The 18411-nt window shown below is 43.8% G+C and overlaps 1 protein-coding gene across 1 annotated transcript in view; it reads right to left on the bottom strand.

Moving 5' to 3' along the window:
* Positions 1-149, bottom strand: part of RPL34 (ribosomal protein L34) — a 3829-nt gene extending 3680 nt beyond the window's left edge. The window contains exon 1 of the mRNA XM_010586241.1: positions 82-149. The gene's annotated coding sequence lies outside the window, so the exon portion shown is untranslated. The remainder of the gene's footprint in view (positions 1-81) is intronic.
* Positions 150-18411: the final 18262 nt, after the last annotated feature.

Genomic DNA, 18411 nt, shown 5'->3' with positions numbered 1-18411 from the left:
CCCCTGGCCGCCCCCGCCGCCCGCCGGGCCGCGGATGGGGGCGGATGGGCGCCGACAGCCCTCATCGACCCTCCGCCATACCTGGTGCCGCCGGATCCGGAAGAGGAGGCGGAAACGCGCCGTTCAACATTGAAATAGTGGCACTCTGGAACCCGGAAGGAATAGCTGTGGCTCGTCTCCCGGCCGCGGTGGGGGTGGGCGCCGCCATGTTGTACGGAAGCGGAGGCGCACGGGTGGAGCCATGTTGTATGGCTGAAGCGGGGCGGGGCGCCGCTCAGCGGCAGGAGCGGGCTGGGAGCGGGCTGGGAGCCGGCCGGGCCGGCAGCGCTGACGCGGCCAGCGGGGGCGGTGGAGGTGATGGAGCGGGGGGGACGTGGTAAAGCACGGCAAAATCCTCTCTGCTGCAGCTGCTTCACTTTTCCCCGGGATCCCGGGAAAGCACGTCCTTTCTCCCCCCATACACCACATTTTTTTAATTTTTTATGTTTTACTGAAAAACTATTTTTATAAAACATCAGCTTCTTTCCTCATGGAAGAACGTTTTGTTCTTTGTTATGGTAGTTATGTAGTCGTAGGCCCATAAACCATTTCTCAGTGTGCTGTTCTAAGCGCTAAATTACAAGCCACTCATCCACCCTTTTCCGCGCCAAACCGGCAGATAACACACCTGGAAACTGTGTGCTCTTACGCAAAAACTTACACGGGGAGAAGGCTGGTCCCCCTCGAAGACTGCGCCCCTTCTCCTGCCAGCCTCGGTGGGAAGAGGGTTGCACCTTCCCTCTTTGCAGTGTTCAAGTTGTTCGAGAATACCTTGCCTTGGGCACCAAAGTGCTAACCTCCCTTCCTCCCCAGATGCCCTCGCTACCGCCCGACAGCCGCCTTCCCGGGTGCTGCACCCGCCTGACAGGCTGTTCCCGAAACTGGGCTCTGCGGAGAGCCGCACACTACCGACATTTGCCTAACACCTCCTTGCTGTGCCGGCAGCTGCGCTGGAAGTCTCGGGCAGAAAATCCTCTTGCCTGTTTACCAAGGCACGTACTTGCTGTCTCACGTGCTCCGGGGCAGGCGCTCAAGCAGGTATACGAAGGTATAAAACTTTCTCTGCTGCTTAGGTCAAAGGTCCACCTGACCCAAAATCCCATCTCCACGCCATAGGTACCTAGGAAAAGCACAGGGGAAACAGAACACGGCTAGTTGAGCTTTCCCTTAATACACCCTCCCCACGTTCAGCAGTCGGCATCTTACAAGCTGCCTGAGCTGGGTTTTGTTTTCTGACTTTTGTATTTAATAGCCTCTGGTAGATCCCTGAGAAAAGAAAAGAAAGGAAACAGCAAGAGCTTAGGGAGCGTAAGATGGCTTGTCAGCATCCAGCAACAGCATTCCAGTGGTGGTAGATCTGCTAAATCTGCAGTTATTAAAAAATAAACACACAAAAGCTACCCCTATCAGCCCCTTGCAATTGCACTAAGCACCGCTTTCATAGGAAGGAAGGGAGGAATGCTCACTGGAAGGAGCCCCACCGGATCACACTTCTCCTCCTAGACATTTGTTTCAGCTCCCTTCCCACCCATGCAGATCCCTGACAAGCTGAGAAGGACGTTGACAAGCAGAGCTGGCCTCTGCGCTCTGAAATCGGCAGCTGGCTGGCGATAGGAAGGCCCCCGCTATCCATTTGTGGCCTCCCTAACGGATCCCGCTCCCACCCTGCCACGTGGCACTGACACATCAAAGGCCAAGAGATTTTAAAGCGCACGTTTCCATCCCTTCTGCTCCCCGGCCTCTGCTGCCGGTGGTGGTCCCGCTCTGCCCCACAAAGTCCATCCCCTCCTTCTCGCAGCGCGTGTGAACGCGTTGCGGCTGCCGCCGCAATTGGTGCTGACTTGTACGGGCAAAATCTTGGCGTAGCGTCAGTGGGAAATCGCCACGTGCAAGGAGCATGGCATTGGGCCCACCGTCTTTAAGCCCTGAAATGCTCTTTTGCGCTGCTGGCCTGAGCAATGCTCTATAATGATAACCAAGGACCCGTACATTAAACATGTAGGATGCCGCTGCCGTCGTTAGCGGCTTCGGCTTTGCTTTTGGAGTGTAGCAGGTGCTCAGAAAGCTTTGATGTGTACTCCTGGCCTTATTTATGGGTTTGTAACTTGCAGTTCATTGTACTGCATCCTCCCTGTTTTCGATCTATAATTATTATTTTGGTTAATTATTGACTCTTTTTAAGTGCAAATTATGGACACCAGATTTTTTCTAATTCGTAAAAGAAGAGAAAATATGTATGAACTAGATTTTAGGGTATATTTAAAATAGGAGCATATTTCAGACGACAAGTAAATTTCAGAGCAATTAGAGTATTTAATAGGAACTTTCTAGGCCCAGGACCCTGAGGGGAATAAGAAAGCCAATTAAATTAGATTAAATAATCATGCCTAAATATAAAAGTGTAACAGAATCCAGTTGTTAAAGAACAACACTTTTAAATTATGATGGAATAGTTTAGTTTAGATATTGTCAGTGCAACAGGTAACTATTTTATTATTGAACAACAGTATCGATATTTTTTTGAATTTACCTGATTTGGGCTCTAAACTCAACTGGTGTAAATTTTAGGAGCTGTTGGTTAAATTCCAGTGGTTCGCTTCTGCTGATGCACTGGCCTAGTTTTTCAAACATTTGCCGTTTATTTTGTAAGAGGACCAGGGCTATCAGGCAAACGGCTCACCAGAGCATCTAGGCATGTTAGCTTTATGACAACTGGTTTAATGCTATCTCATGTGGGGATAAGATTTGAAGCAGGAGCTCACTAAGCCCATTTTGTACAGATTAGTGCTAGTCAAGTGATTCTCTCATGTTCTCTGCTACTCCTACCTCTTCACAGGACCAAACCATCTCTTTGGGGAGCAGTTATTTTCTGTGTCTGAGATGTCTCATTAACTCTTTCTGCACTTCTTCTTTCCTTGAGTACAACAAAGGGGATGGATTAGCAAACGCACAAGCCATCGACTTGGAAACGTAACAGTGGCATCCTATAAAACAAATTTTTCCCCTTCTAGGGTGTCAGTGGAAGTATAGGGCCTAAGGGTGTGGGCTTTTTTCCTTAAGAAAACTGGAGGTTGGCTTCCAGGCTGTATTTGCTTATTGGCAGTGCAAAACTGGAAACCTCTTTTCCACCAGAGATGATTAGGAAGATAATCAAGTCTGAGGGCAGATTAGTAATGTGGTGCATTTTGCACCAGCCAGCAAGTTGTCACCATATTCTGTTTACTGCACCAGAAGAACAATTTGTTCACAGTTCTTGGTACAAGACCAGTTCTTGGTACATTGACCATCCTTGCTTTCTTTTCCACATGGTCCTGTCCTTACCTCTCTTTTTTCTGAAAGTCCCTACCTATGTGCACAACCATTCACTTGGTCTCATGGGAAGTTCCACCAGAGTAAGAGTGAGAGTGCCCAAATGAGTAAGGCTCGATAAGTGCAGCTGAACCCCCAGAAAGCATCCCCCTTTACTTTCCTCACCCCCCTGTCCCACTTCCAGGGATCTCCCAGGCCCCACGAGGACACTGCTGCTCCATTTACTTCTGTTCACAGATCCTTCTAGGGCTCTCCTGCACCACAAGCTTCAATGAAACAATGAGAGATTGTTTTCACTCGTATTCACTTGCTGTCTCACCAACCTTGACTGGCAAATTCTAAGAGGCATGGGAAGGAAAGTGAGCTTGTAAGCAAGCACATACTGGGTACTGCAGAGAGGAAAAAAAAGCAATAGCTGAGGGATACACTGCTTCCGTTAAGCCGCAGCCACAATACCATTTCTATGAACAGCGGATGGATATGTGTTTTAGAAATGTCTCATTGAAATTGGAATCCAACCTCAGGTGCCACTCGGATACAACCAGTAGGATTAGGTCTGTAAATGAGGGAAGGAAGCGAGAAACCTTGGAAAAGTACTGGCAACTGCCAGAAAGGGCAGAAAGAAGAAGAGGACCTATGGTCCATTGTCCTTCCAGAGATATTTTTTTCTTAAAAATCCCATTCCTTTTCCTTGTTAACTATGTGGTATTTGTCACAATCTGATTATATTCATTTATATCAACATAACCTTCCATAACACGGAACTGTGCAAATTACGTTATGAGAAACTGTAGTTCATTTCCATTTCAGTGGAGCTTGTTAAACAAGCAAAATTATTTTGTAGCAAAGGGAAAAACAATTTAGTGGAATGCACTCATAGCATAGGAAGTACATAACATCGTATTTGGGTTGAAACTTTTTCTGTCAGAAATGTCATAACCCCGTAAGAAAGAGAATTAAAATCCCGTTATTTTAATTTACATCTAGCCACGAGATAAGTAAAGTTATCATTGAAATTCTAATTAAATAGGATGATTGACTAAGGTAGGACATCAAAGAAGAGAAGTGAATATGATAAGTCAAAGTCTTATTAATTAGTCCGCGTGGAAGAAATTCCAGGGACGTCAAGCTGAGGCTGCTGCAAGGAGAAAAAAAGCAGACAAGAAAATGTGTGTTTCTTTGAAGTTAGGAACTGAGATAGTGATGGAGGTAATTGTGTCTGACTGGATCCAGTAATGAAGAGCCATAAATCAGACCTAGGAATCGGAGGAAAGATTCTAGTAACGAATGTGGCTGCCCCCCTGCTGCGAAGAAACAGAATGCAGAGCTGACTAATTGACCCAGTCTATCTCCCAGTAGCTCTCTGTTATTATTTATTAATTTTTAATTTCTGAATTATTTACGTTCTGGGAAATTATTTTTGACAGCCTGTTAGGCGTGCCAAAGTTAATGGAGGATGAAAGGACCGGTACTAGAATTAGCAGGGATGTAGTCACAGGCTACTGAATTTAATGATTTTGGAAGGGAAAATTGATTTCACACAGCGTGTCACTTTATACTACTTTAGGGATACACCAGCTATTTGATTAATTGAGGAATAACCAACTCAAAGTATATTTGAAGTGTAAATGAATCACAGTGCTCAGCTGTTTATTTTTCCCCTTTTCTGATGAGAACACTGAGTTTGCTTAAAGTTGCTGATTAAAACCAATACAGGTAGGCCCCATACTCACACCTGCTTACTTTCTCCTGCTTTAGAAGAAAAAAAAAAAAAAATTCACCATCTGGAGGAGACATGCAATCCTCCAACTCACTTGGGATGGAGTTCGTCCTTCCTACACAACACCTAATTAAATAGGCTTTGTGGGCAGTCCCCCTCCCGCTGTGGAAAGTGTTTAAGACGGAGCAGGGTACCGAGCCCATGGGCAGCACACGCAGCTGAGATGTGAATTCTGCGTGGTGATGGCTCACGGCCACTTTGCATCCAGTCCCCGAGATGAAATAGGGGTCCCAGGCCTACGACATCTCGTCCTCCTCGTATCGGTCCTCCCAGTGCAGCGGTGTTGTGTTCGTCCACCCATCTACGGTGTGGAGCAATGGAAAAATAAAGGGGCTCTCCACAGCTCTTCCAGGCTGTAAAAACTGTATTTCATCCCCGGTGTCAAATGCAAGCTAAATCCTGTCCACTGCTGACATCTAAGCCTTCTGGCCACCCAGGCATCAGGGCCACGGAGGCAATCTTTTCCCAGCAATGTGTATAACGCTGTAGGCAGCTCATATCTCCAGAAAGACTCGTGCTGGAAAAGTCTCCAGAGCTGCTCAGGATCATCACCTTGCTGCTCCTTCCCCCGACAGCAGCTGCCTGAGGCGAGGGGTATGGCCGCATTTCTCCTGCTGTATGGGAAGGATGTGCCTCCCGGCGTCCTGCGCCCGGGATCAAAGGGGCAAAGCACCCTCGCTGACATGGCTTCCCATGGCAGATTTGGGTAAATCACTTAATTAAGGGCAGTGTAATCATCTGTGTGGTTACTGTGATTTTGGGTGTCCATAATGTAATGTCTTCAGGTGGCTCCCAAACACCTTGACAATCTAGTTACCTAAGTGCTAGTTCTAGCTGGTGTAAGTCTAACTTTCCCAGTTTTGAAATAGGAGTAATTAAGGTTACTATTTGATAAAATCTCAGGGATTCTGCGAAAAGAGTTAGCGTGCAAGTCTTTCTTTGCAGAATTTTGGGGAGACCGGTGAACACCAAATACTAGGAGTAGCTGCTCCTTTCTACAGAGATGCTTACCACAAGAAATGACTGAAAAATGTCTGCCATAGATTGACATGGATCCTGCAAACAGGTGAGAAAGCCGTAGGCTAGACTCCATTTTTAGTCCAATAAACAATAAAACTCCTTTGAATTGACTGGGACCAAACTGTTGAGCGAGAGGTTAAGTGTTGATGGGATCTGGTGTTTTGGACATCTTGCTGTTGCTTTGTTCTTTAACATAGGAAGGGCTACCTACCATGGCAAATGTTGACCATATCTGGAGAGGTAAAGAATAGGGAAAGGTCAATCACGCATCAGTGTACCTTTTTAAAAAAAAATATTTGTGTTCATGATTTGAAGATAGATGAAGAGGTACAGGAAGGTTTTGCTGCTTAGGTTCTCTAAGGGGTTTATAATTCATTTAAACATCTCCCTAGGTTATTTTTCTGAGCACTTCAGGACCACTGGGAACATTTCTTTGTGATGTTTTACTGACAGGAACATGGAAGACTAGCCTGGGTTTTTCTGTTACCTTCTGGATTATACCAGTGGCAATTAGCTATGCAAGGAGGATCAGCTACAACAGGGTGTTAAAGGAGATGTGTGACCTGTGGCCTCTGCTCTGGGGATTGCTACTTTATCACTTTTTTCAGCACATGCAGACTGGACTGGCTCCTAAAACAAAAGGCTGAAGCAAAAACTATTTTTTTCTGGGTCTCCCAAATCTGTGAGAGAACTTTGGTTTTATTTTGTGATTGTTATTAAAACTTTCTAAGAAAGAAATACTGTGCGTGATGTTGATAAAACGACACAAAATACGATTTTCAAGATTGCACTTTTTTGTAAAAAAATTGTATCACTGAAACTACACTCACTGCCATGCAATCCTGAAGAGTTCAGTTCACCGGCAGCAGAATCGAGCGCCCCAAATTTCATAGAAAATGTTTTATATATTTAGATGACAGCTTAAGAAGCAGCGAGCCATATCTTTAGATGCTACAGAACAATTAGGCAATTTATGCTACTTGAAGATCTGCCTTACAGTTTTAAAATGGTCAATGGAAAACCAAATACCTTCTATAGTACATGTAAAATTAACCCTAAAATATTTACATTCAACAAATGCAGCTAAGTATTTGGATGAAGATGATTTAGCGTGCTCTGCTGTTCTATACTGGAATGAATCCATCACAGAGCTGGCTTCTCCCTATTTCACTATTAAAACAAAAGGGGTATGCCTGCGGTGCAGCACCCTGGGAATTCAGCTCAGAAGTCCAATTAACAACAACTAATTCCCCATACTGCCTATTTACCCCTAAGAGTTGGCTAGATATAATAAGTCATGCATTTTGCATTTAAGCTTTTAATGCCCAGAGGATAACAAAAATCTATCCTGATCACTTTTTATTTTCATCATATGAAGACAGAAGAAAGCATCCCCCCTTCCCCCTTCAGTTAAGTGTATCCATATCTCGGCGCTAAGTCCATGAAAGGAGCTGTCTCCTGCCTTCTGCCCCTGCCTCCCTACCCTACTTCTCCATAAATGCCTTCCTTCTTCAAGAAGACAGGAAGGTAACAATTCCTTTGGCTGTGTTTTCTGTATAGATAAGTACAGCTTAGAACAACGTGGAATTATTCACCTTCGAATGATGATCTGCTGCTCATTCACTGGACCAAGTTTATTGCCCTTTGGACTGTCACACTGTATTGTATGCAGCGTATACTCCCCTCACACTGGTTTTCACTGCAGGAGCTATCAGGGTAGTGCCCTGCTGTGAACATATTTTAAATGCTCTAACTGTAATATACTGTAAATGGTAATGACCATGCTATAACATGCTAAAGATTAGGCAAATACTTTCAATAATTAGAATGATCTTCTGCAGCTCAATTTTGCTTATAATGTAAGTCAGATTTGAACTAAATTCTCCAAAGGTAGAAGTCCAGCACATTACTACACGCGTTAAATGCAAAAGGGAGAGAACCAGAATGAGAGAAAGAGCATATATGCACATGAGGCTTTGGATATTCCTTGCTAGGTAGAACTTAAACTGTACATTAAAAATTAGGGATACATTAAAATATCTAGTTATCCGTCCAGATACACTTTTACTGATGTTTAACAGAAAAAATTAAGACCTAGAGGTACGCATATACCTCTGTGTTTATGAAGTTTTGCAACAAAGAAATAATGCCATATAAGACAAGATTGCTGTGGTTGAAGGGAATTTGGAAGAAAAAGGAGTGGTTTGAGAAGAAAACAATGGAGCTTATTAAAACATAAAGCGTATCACACTGCTTGATAGCAACACAAAATGTGATGCCGTGCTGAAAGGTATGCCTGGATCAATATTAGGTAGCTGTGCCTACAGAGCAGCAGGTTATTGTACAGAAAGCTGCCTACAAAATATTTCTGCAACACTGTACTTTGCTGTGTGTGGCAAAAAAACCAGAAGTTGTTATTTTTTCATGAAGCTGTGATGAACTTGGCTTATGCTTGGGATCAGACTGGCTGGTCCTTACAGGGGTTTCTGAGTTGCATTATTTGCAGATTCAAGGCCAAATTTTCAGAGGGGCTCCCAGCCAGCTTTCCAAGCGCTCAGCTGCCAAGCTGCAAGCCAGGCTCCTCACAGGCCCAGGAATCGGAACGACTGAACAGGAACAGAGCTCTTACGAACATCCCAGACTAATTGGCTGATTCCTCTCTTAGCAGGTATGCCTGTGACAGAAATTGAGACAGCTGAATGCAGTATTTCTGACATACTCAGATGTGAATTTTAGTACCTGTCTGTACAGAGCTGGCGGGTGCAAGAAGGGGCCTCCTCTGAACTTCTGAGGAAAAGTGTTGGCTGCATCTTGTTCTCGAGCAGATTTTTAGATCGCTCTGCACCCTCCTCCCTGTGAGCAGCAAAAAGAGCAAAAGTGTGACAGGCTGATCCTGAAACAGGGTTCTGAGGAGAGCAACACGAATCCTGAAACAGGGCTCTGTGGAGAGCATCGCAGTACCCACAGGTGGGTAACACCCTGTGGTCAAACTTCCCACTCGCTGGGAAGCAGAGGAGGACGGCGGCACTAATGATTCTCTCCCTTCTAAAGCCGCTAGATTTTAAGTGCTTTGAGGTGATTGAAGACAAGCATTAAATTTTGATTAAAGGGACACTGCCAACTTATATTAAGCTTAGAATTTAGGGGTTTGTAACAGGCAGGCGTAGGTGGACGGGAGCTTGCATTCTGGGTGTAAATATTTCTTTGCAACAGGGTGAAGACAAGTATCTTACCTTTGAGCTGAGAACAGAAGGCATCAAAAATTAACTTGATTAGAAACAAAAGTAACATGGCCCACTAGTTTTGCTGCTGAGGGAGAAAGAAATGCAGATGGGAGATACCATGTAGATTCCCAAATGTATTAGAGCTCACCAGTTAAGTTTGGTGTGTGGGAAGCTTGTTTGTTTGTTTGTTTGTTGTTTAATGTGGTTTTAACGGTGATAAAAAGCCATGCTAAAGTCCTGTTTTAGAGAACCGACTAGGGACTGGAGTGAAAGGAAAGGTTACCGCAGGTAAGCTGGCACAAGGACTAAGCTGCATCTAGTGAATGCCTTTGTGTCTGCTTTTACTTTATAGTGGAAACATATAAAAGGTGAAGCTATCTTGTGTTCAGTGTATGGTCCACTGCAGCTGATGAGGGAGTAGCTAGTTACTTTCAACGATCAGAGAGATTTCCTGCAACTCATTTTGCCTATGATGGGAGCCAGATCTGAACCAAATTTTCCAAGGGGAGAGCCTAAAAGACAGTGCCTCATTGTAGCTTTAATGTGCCCTAATGCTATAGAAAGAGTATTGCCCAGAAATGCTCATTCTTAGAGAAATGGTGGGAATGTGAATCCAGATCTTCATCTGATAAAAACCAGCTCCCTGAACAGAGCTATGTTGATTTATAATAGCCAAAGGTCTGACCCCACATCCCAACAAGAATTAGCTGCAGCCACAGAAATCTTCTGCAGTAAAGAGGTAGCTCAGTTTGGTCTTGGCTCGACCAAAAGCTTGGTTTCTGCTGCAGATTCCTCTGCTGTCTTTGTAATATTCACTTGAACAAGCCTTTCAAGGGAACCGGCCAAAGAAATCAAAGTGAAAGGCAACAATGGCCGTGATTTTCTTTTTGTTCTTCATAGAGCATGGAAGAGCGAAGCAGACCTCAGATAACCAGCCCTGTGGCTTCAGATACATTTTGAGTGCAATGATAGTGCCTCTTCCCAGGGTCCATGCAGCAGGTGAGAGGTGCTTCCCAAAGCTGTAGTGTTAAATATATAAGATACGTGACAGGAAGGATGAAATAAGGCCATGCTACTGCACTGGAGATGGTAGAGTGTGGAAGAGTGCTGGAACACAAATTGAAAGCTACTTGTTAAACAAGGTTAATTTGTTCTCCTTCCACAGTGTAAAATGGCTTCAAACACTTCTAAACTAGGTCATTTGACTGCTCAAGAAATACATGGTGCTAGGCAGCTGTCTTTAGCAACAAGTTTATTGGAGAGTTTGATTGCATCCCAAAAGCATGCTAGATATTTCTGACCATATCAAAGAAAACTCAACTATATTATCAAGGCACACTAATGAGGTGGTTTGTTTAATTGAAATACTTTAAGTTTCCATGTAGTACAGCATGAAAAAATCATTATTTTCATTAGATGAGCTACTCGTTAGCTGAAAATCTAAGTTACAAAATATCACAGTGTGAGATAATAAATACATTGTAAAATGCATTAAATCCAGGTTATTAAAAGGAATTTCTATTTAAAATATATAGCCATGTAATTTGAGCATACTTCCTAGTATTAGGAATCAGGTTTGGTTCTTTGAAAAATATAGCCCAATCCAAAGGACCTCATCGTGCTCTCATTGCAATCACTGTCAAAACTCTGACCTATTATAGCCTGCGTAAATGACTTGATTATTCTGAGTCACAATTCTGTAGTAAAGCGGTTTGTGTGTAGCGTCTAGAAGTTCTGAGACTCACCTAAAGAGCCCAATTTTGGCCTTGAATTCATCACTGCTCTGCTTGATGCAATCATTAACAGCAAGTCAGGAAGCACTTTATAGCTTGTGGTTTTAGCGGCAAATATTTACCTAAAAGCGTAAGACTTGGAGAATTTATGAGTTTTATGTAAGAGCACACATCTTCATGGGACATCTCCCATGTCTTTGGTGAGAAGTAGTTTAAGAACTGTACTGATCTCCTCAAGAGGTTGCAATTTGAGTCCATGATGAGTTTGGGTGAAAAGGGAAAAATGGCTGGAAGGGAACTTTGGAGCTCATCCTATCCAACCCTTCTGCTCAAAGCAGGGTCAGCTGGAGCAGTTTGCCCAGGACTGTGTTGAGTTGGGTTTTGAATATCTCCAGGGAGGGCAACTCCACAACATCTCTGAGCAATCTGTTCCAGTGCTTGACCACCTTCACAGTAAATAAGTTTTACCTTATATTTAAATTGAATTTCCTGTATTGCAGTATGTCTGGTTCTGTGTTCTTTACTCCCTCTTGCTCAGTGTTTATACAGATTGATAAGATTCCCTGTGACCCTTCTCTTCTTGAGGCTAAACAAGCTCAGGGTCCTAATCTGCATACTGAGAGCTCTTCCTGATCATTAGCATTTAAACATTGATCTGAGATGAGGAGGAAATTGTATTTTGGTTACGAATTCACAGATGGGCTTGGTCCATGTGAAAAAAAAGAGTAATGCAAGACTCTGGTGCAACTGTTGCTTTGTGTATTTTTACAACGGGGCCAAGTTTTATCCTTCTTCCCTGCACCCCACTCTCCCCCCATCTTTTCTATGTCTTAGACTAATGAGGGTATTTTGTCCTCAGTTCTCATATCAATGGTTCCTTCCTAACTTATTGCTATACATATGCTAAGGGATCTTCTGCCTCATCTCACTTGTGCTTTTTCTCTCTCTCCTCCCTTGCTGAGGGATCAGTCCACCAGCACTGTGAAGCTGTCCTTACAGCATTACTCTGTCACTAATCTAGCCAGCACAGGTCACCATGGTTGTGCAGAAAGAGCCCCAAGGTTTAGATTATTCCTGAGAAGTCCTGGGCACACCTTCAGTTTGCCTCCACATGTTGGCATCCAGTGATGTTGACACATCTTCACAGCTATTGCTCTCCCGGCCAGCTAGAGTCAAGTCAGCGATGGCTGAACGGTGCCACCAAGAGCACATGGACACGGGAGGAGATACAGCAGGACTGCTGAAAGATCCCCTTGGCCAGCAAGCCAGCCAGTGATTCAGGAGAGTGTACAGATTACAGATGGTGCAATAATCTCACAACTGGCCAAATTTGGAGTCTACGCAATACTTATATGGAGATGAGCATACATTAAAGGCTGCCACTGTGACAGCAGAGAGGGCCAATATCGAGGCTTGCCCAGGAATGGGCACGCTGCCCCCACATAACCACCTGCTGAGATCATTCGTGCCAGAAATGCAAGTAATCCTGGTAAGGCAGGTGCCCGGGGGGATCAAGTCCTTCATCAAAACCAAAAAAGAAATGCAAAAACCCAAGCCCAGGCCACCTTCATACACCTGGCAAGAGCCCCTCTGCAGTGAGCCTGCAGTCTGTAAACTCCAGAGGTTGGAGTGCAAGGGATGAGAGCTGCGCCCCATGATCCTGCCTCTTCCTTCGCTTATGAAAACAGATTTTTCTTTCTTCGCAAAGACAAAGTTGCAGATCTTTGAGTTATCTTTTGCTCCTCTCATTTTGTGTGGGTTTTGTTAAACATTTTTAGAAGCCTTTCCTTTTTTTTTTTCCTACTGGGGCCAACAGGGATGCATCTTGCAGATTAGTACTACTGTTAGCTCTCTTTAATAGGGCTTTTCTTATCCCATTTAAGTAGAATAAAGAAGCTTCATTTGTTAGCTTAAAAAAAATCAAGACTTTAATTCTTGATCATTGCTCCCAAGAGAACCCAGTTGGAGTTCTCTCATCATCACTGATCAAGTCTGAACTTTTTTTGTTTGCTATTCAATTTCATTTGCTTTCATCATTTCAGAGCACTAACAGGCTTTCAGCCCTGCTGAAACCAAGGATGGGGCTTTAACTATATTGCAGTGAAGTCTCTGTAGCAATGGAAAACTGCTACATAGCATTTAGCTATGTACTCTCCCTTCCATAAAACCCGCATTTACATTGAATTAAAATTAACCTGCTGACAATAATAATAATAATAATAATAATGATATTAAATACTCAAATATTCCATATAGCTCTTTCTCTTTTTATATTATTTATTTGTTGTAGAGAAACTATCAGTCAATTTCTCTGATTTCAGACCAGAGAGAAATTTTATCTCAGACAAGTGTAAAAATCTTTCTGATTACTAAACTGCTGTAGATTACTATCTGGATCCACTGCTAAAATGATATCCATGGAATGAAGCTTGCTTATGCTACGGATAAACTTGCTCTGATGTTTTGTAAATGGTATTTTTTTTCTTAAGATATCCCAAGGATGAGTTTGCAAGGAAGATCAGCATAGAGAGCAAGTCTGCAAAGTCATTTTCCAGTTAGCATACTATCCATCCAGGCCCTTTCTCTGGCTGCTTGTGCCTACCATCTCCTAAGTGAGGAGGTGCCAGAGAGGGCTTTTTATGAGTAAAATCTTTCCTAGATTTGCTCTGTGAGTGCTCCTTGAGGGTGAATGTTACCCAAGCTGTTAGCCCTTGCACAGGGAGAAAGCTGTTGTGATAAACTGATCGAGTATAAGCCACTGTTGGACCATTCCCAGTAAGAGCAATGCAAAGCCTATCTACCAGCTATCAATTTTTGTTCTTCAGGGTCCTTGTAATTTTCTGTATAGGCAAATCCCCAGTTTCCAGGGGGGTCTGAGTAAGACAGTGAGGCCCTAAAGTAGGCTAGCTGCTCAGCCTCTGCTGCCTTTCAGCTTAGTTTCTGTGCTCAGGGTGCTCATCTGTGTTTCTAGGTTTCTCCTGGGTGTTTCCTAGCTCACATGCCTGAAGGAAGTCATCAGCATCAGTTTTGGGGGCACTAAAGATGTTTACTTGGCAAAAACAATACAAAATACGTGTTCCTTCAACCACAGCTGGCAGAGAGGAGAGTTTCTGCTGAAGACTTGAAGGCAGAAGTGCACCCAGCAGGTAGTCCTTTGCCAAAGAGAAAGCAGGCACACTGCTCCTTCTAGTGAGGAGCGGTATATGGCTCCATGGTACTTGGTCCAGCTGATACCACCCAAATGTCCCAGATTTTCAGCGCTCGAGGTCTGCAGCCAGCTTGTGGTTTCTCCTTGGAGGGCTGGACTGTGGGAAGAGAGCTCTGTGCACCTTGCCAGAGCATGGGAACAGCTGCAATTTGAAACATATAAATACTTTTTTACCCCAAGCAGTTTCCAATTAATGTGCAGATGGAAACCACATAGATGATCTGTGGGAGAGAATCCTTGCTTGACAAAGGATGGATTACTGCTTTTATAAAATGCCATAAGAACTCTAGTAGCAGAGTGCCTTGGTTTTTATGATCCCAGCTCCCCATTCAGGGAGCTCAGATTTGTACTGTAGGACTAATGTTGCTGGAATATTAACCTGTCATTTCATGGAACCGGGGTGCAGAAGATAGTCAGGAAAATCCAACTTCTGTAAAAATTACACCATTTTGTGTACAAGGGAGGGAAAAGTAAATTTTGGGGGGAGCCTGTCACAGTTTAGCTGTCAGGGGCAGGAGACAACTTAGAAACATCAGCGGGCACCTAGCGAAACAGTGGGGACTTGAGGAAAGCCCCCAGAAGTGCACCTTCTCTCACTCTTATTTAGAATCAACATCCAGAGTAGGTGGCATTTGCTTGCAAATTCATTTTCAAATCCTCACAGCTTTATCCAGAACACGTCATTTTTCAGCCTTAAACTCCACAATGGAGAGGATGGTACAGTGGGACACTTTCACTTCAAAAAATATTAGGTCATGCTATTTACCAGTGTGAATTCCCTGCCATCCCTTACGTAACTGAAAGTGCTACATGCCTCTGAATATTAAAATTTGTATTTTGAAAGGACAAGAGTTGACTGGAAAATCCTAGTTTTAGGCATCTCAGATTTAAACATTTTAGACTTTAATTTTTTCTCAAATTTCCCTGTCTGTAAAACAAAACCACATTCAATCTTTGCTTGTCCGTTGTGATTTTTAAGATAATTACCTGCACATAATTACTTTGCAAATAATTACTTTGTAAACAATTACTTGTAAAGCCTTTAGAGATCTTCAGATGATAAGTGGTAGAAAAATAGAGGACATGATAATATTTTCTATCTTTTTCTCTTAGCATCACTATAAGTCATTCTGTTCCTCTACATTTTTCCAGAAATACTGCCAAAGAAGGAATGATATTGCCAAGGAATCACATTGCCAGAGAGTGTTTTTTAAAGTCAAGAGGCAGATTTTCTTCTGAGTTCTTTTTTTATTAGATAAATGCATTGTCATTCTAGTTTCCAAGCATGACTAGTATGGCTAATTGCTCTTTCATCCACTGAAATTTGAGCTGATTAGGTCAGGGTGAAATTAAAGGGCCTTTGCCGTATTGTATGTGGAACCTACAGGGCAGCTTCCACCTGGCAACATCATGTCGCACATGGGTTATTTTGGGCTATCATAACAGGTCAGTTATTGATTGGGTTATTAATATAACAGGTTCTCCCTAAGCATATCCAAGGGATTGGATGGTTAATCCATGACTATTTTGCCTTCATGTATGAAACCTGCGAATAATGCATACAGTAAATATGTCAAAAAGCACACTGATAAGTTTTGCAGATGAAAATGTGTTCTGAACTGAACATATGGGCTAAAATCAAGTTATGATTTTTGTGGGGATGAAACTCTAAACTGAATTTTATTGTGTTGTAACTGCGGTTTAGATTTTCTTCTGCAGATGGATCCATCCTCAACAGAGGGCAGTAGAGGATGAAAATGTAACTCAATCTATTCACTTTGTTGTGTTCAGATCAATTCTCTAATATTCTTTTAACTGGCTTTAAAATGGACCCTTTTATCTTGAAAAAGAAGGATGTAAGAGTGTTGGCCATCTGGGAGACACGCTGCCAACACCCAGATGTTAGCATCCTTCTGTACCATTTACTCGATCAACGCAACGTCGAGTTGTGCTGGGTGGGTGGGAGAGTGAAAGCATGGGAAGAAGGGAAGTTAGGGTTTTCCTGGAAGACGAAAGTCACTAGTCCTGTGCCTTCACAAGGGAAAAATCCTGGCATTGCTTTGTGACTGGAGGCTATTAGCTCATAGCAGCCCTGGGAAACGGCACCAAATTCTCTCAGTAAAACCAAATGAAAAGGTAGAAACTTCCCTGTGCATGTATCAGTATAATTATTCTGCCAGAAACAGTAGCAGACTTCAACTACCTAGGGGTTTTGCTTACAGCTGGTAAACTCTGCTGGCTCCAGCCCTAGCTGTGAAAGCCAAGTACCCCAGCTGGGCGCTGGGAGGAGATGGCACTGCCCCTCGTAAGCAGGTGGGAGCTTTGGCAGTAGTAGCCTTTGGCCTTGGCAGGGTTACTGCTGCACTCGGGGCAGGGAGAGCAAGGTCTTGAGATGGGGCCGGGAGAGGAATCCAAAGCCTGACTGAGGGAAGAGCTGGGACATCAAGGAGCTGGGGCACAGCCAGGGTGGGAAAGGCCAAGGTGGAGCAAAAGCAGGGCAAAGCTTTGAGCGGCCGTCCGAATGTACTCAAGTCTAGACCTAAATACCATGCTGGAGGCCCTGCCTTTTGCTTGAATCTGCAAGCACCTCTGTGGGGTGGCCTTGGCACAAGTTAGGCTCTCTTGGATACAAGGCTAGGTCTGTATATATGCTTGGCTGCTTTATGATGCATATCACAAAAGCATAATTTGGTTCCAAGTGTTACAAATAGCATGGTCCTTTCCACAACATTCACTGGGCAAAGCAATGATGGGATGTAAACACACTTGTAACATATAACATCAGTCTACCTTTTTCTACCTGCCAAGCATGGATATGCTTGGCATCTCAGTGCCCTCTTCTTCATCTCCCAGCTTGCTCCCACAGCTTCATTCCCTGCCTTGCCAGGGCCCTTCCCATCACAGCTGTCTCAGATCTGCTGCTTCTCTTAGTTCTGCAACATGCAGTTCCAGTGCTGATGGCCACATTACCTTCTGTACTACCACCATGCCACGACTGATCTCTCATCCCTGATCATGCCATCTTCAGTTAGATCCCAACCACTCACAGTTAGCCATCATGAAAGACCCAGGTCTTTTTAATCAGCTATAGTAACTGAAGCTTGCCAGAGAACAGGTAAGTTCTTACATATTGTAGCTTTTTGCCTCTTCTTGTTCCCACACAGAACAGCAGACAGCGCCTGAGGTAGCCCACAGTGCCACGTCAGTACAGGCTGTGTATTCAAGTTTATCTTCCTCGGTACTGACTGAGAAATGCAGCAAGTCTACTCCAGTTGACAACAAAAAGCAAGAGTCTGCTCAAAGAGAAGGACAGGGAGGAAGAGTCTGTTGTGAATTTGGACAGGGAAGTTCAAAGAATTTGAGATTTCAAGGGGAAGGTCTTTTTGGTCCAGAACATGTAATACAGAAGTCACAAATGTTGGATCTGAACTCAGTTTAGAGGCAGATTATGAAAGACCCTTGGAAGACAGCTAAGAAGGAGAGGGAAAGAGTTGCTTCAAAAGGATGAGGGACAGGATGTCCATATAGGAGTTTCCAGCGGGATCCAACAGCAACATAAGGTGGGGTAGAGTGAGAGTGAGTCCTAATCCCCCAAATCGCTCACAGCAGTCACCACAGCTGGGCATCTTTCCATAAAAAGCAAACAAGCAAATAAACAGAAAAGCAGAGCCACCGCTCAGGGAAGATTTTTTTGGATGGGTATCTGCCTGCATCAGCCAGAATTATTCTGGTCCTTATTTTCCATAATATCCTATGTACCAAGCTGACATGGGCTGCACTTAAAAAAAAAAAAAAGAAAATTACAATCTTTCCCTAAATAGCTCACTCTTCTGTAAATGCCAATATCAAGATGGCCAGAAGGTTCACCAGGGAGAGAAGCAAGTCATTGCTGTCTTCCCACTCCCCAGTGGCTGAGCTCCTCTGCCTTATAGCTAACCTGCTGCAGCAGCTCTGTTCAAAGCTGAAATACTCCCACTGGTGATGCTAGTACACTTGGGTCCCAGCAATGGGAGCTGCCTTCTGCAGATGTATCAGCACAGCCAGCTCAATAGTACATTTTCCCGGGAGGTGATAAGACTAGTTGGGACAGTAAATAAT

This window comes from Haliaeetus leucocephalus, unplaced genomic scaffold, assembly GCF_000737465.1.
Source record: "Haliaeetus leucocephalus isolate CR32 unplaced genomic scaffold, Haliaeetus_leucocephalus-4.0 Scaffold140, whole genome shotgun sequence".
Taxonomy (NCBI): domain Eukaryota; kingdom Metazoa; phylum Chordata; class Aves; order Accipitriformes; family Accipitridae; genus Haliaeetus; species Haliaeetus leucocephalus.
Note: the sequence above shows the minus strand (reverse complement) of the source record. Positions and strands in the feature narration are given on the sequence as shown.